Here is a 1755-nt window from a genome sequence, read left to right on the forward strand (position 1 = left end):
CTAGCTGTTAGCCAATCAGAGTCAAGCAGCTCAGCCTGTTGAATATTAATGAGAACTCAAGTCTTCCTGCAGTCTTTCTACACCACGCTAGAATGACCTGAAACAAGGTAACCAAGGTGTTTTTCCCACAAAAAAATGTTAGAGAGTAGAACTTCAGACATTACCACAAAGTAATTAAATACGTGTGGTAGGACACCTTTAAACCAAATTAAAATTCATATAATAGCCTATAAACTGTTTCTCATTGAAATGCATAAGTACTGACATGCAGACTTTAGCTCCACCTGTGGTTTTAAAAGAAATACCACAATAACTTGTTATAACTACTTGTTTTTGTGAGACTATATAAAATGAATGCTGTAACTGTTTAATACAAACAAAATTGAGAGCTTTTACTTTGACAGTATCTTCCTGTCTGTTTTTGTGTCTCGTGGTCGTTTCCACCTGGATCAAAAAGCCTATACGTCACTTTAATCGTGACTCCGTTTGAAAAAACTATGTTGACAGAGAAACCTTGTGTTTCAAATTTGATATGCTTGATTTGGCTTAAAAATGAATTTCAATTATACTCACACAAACATGTTTGACAAAGAAATGCAGACAGGACAAACACGTTGGACATAGCCCTTGGTCTTTTTTTAATACAAATGTTACATCCAAATCCAGTTTTCTTTTAATAGGGTAGATTCCAGTTATATATCAGAAAATACCCCATGTCAAAGGAAACATTGTTAGAGTCTCAGTGGCTAACTTGTACAACATTCACTTACTACACTTGTGCAACTTGTGCACACATTAAAACTGAGCTTGAACTATTTAAATATGCTTTACTTAATAATTTCCCTTTCAGATCTAAAAGGTTTGCTATCATGTTATTTCACAGTAATTATTTCTAAGTATAAGTGTTACAATACCTCATAAAATATGCAAAATAGAATCAACAAATAAATGACGATGTATGGTTACGGCATAAGATGTATGGATCCATTGGTAGAATTCAGCAGTAGTAAAACTTACCTCAACTTTTATCAGCTGCAACATTAAAGTAAGTAATGTAGCCTACATATACATGCCTCAATAATTATAATTTTGTAATAGGCTATAATGATAATGGGCCTGAGATGGGTCACTCTGTAATGCAATGTGTAAACAGAGCTGTGTAACAGTGAACATTGTAATCAAATATATAACTGAAAATAGGTAAACTTATCCAAACAGAAAAGAAATTGTGAATTTTCTCTTTAAAATATTTAAAATAGGCCTATATATACAGTAGATAAGTAAAGACAGCTTAAGATAAAAATAGAAAAGTGTGGCCATTGCAGTAAAAAAGCAAATAAGCCTAAGTGAGAACATTGTAAACACAGCAACGTTTTTTAAGGAGTGTATCGAGAGGCATGCTAGTTCAGTGTGTCCACAGAGATCAGCACAGTACGTGCAAACGGTCAGCGCATTAACACAGACGACTCGCAGCCTTCAAGGTTGGTTTTATTCATAGACCGTTCATATTAATGTATATACAGTCTATGGGTTTATTCCATCACAACAGCTTACAAATCTGGCTGTGTTTGCACATTGCTGTATTTTAACTGGCAGCTATGGAGGTTTTTTTTTTTTCAAAATATTTTTTGGGTGTTTGTAATCTGTAAGATTGTCTCGGATGTCCTGCTACTGCTGGCAGGTAGTTTAAAAAAATGCAGCTGTGGTCAGTTGTATTATGCCTATTATATCTATCTATCTATCTATCTATCTATC

Source organism: Etheostoma spectabile, chromosome 8 (genome assembly GCF_008692095.1).
Source record: "Etheostoma spectabile isolate EspeVRDwgs_2016 chromosome 8, UIUC_Espe_1.0, whole genome shotgun sequence".
NCBI classification, from domain to species: Eukaryota; Metazoa; Chordata; class Actinopteri; order Perciformes; family Percidae; genus Etheostoma; species Etheostoma spectabile.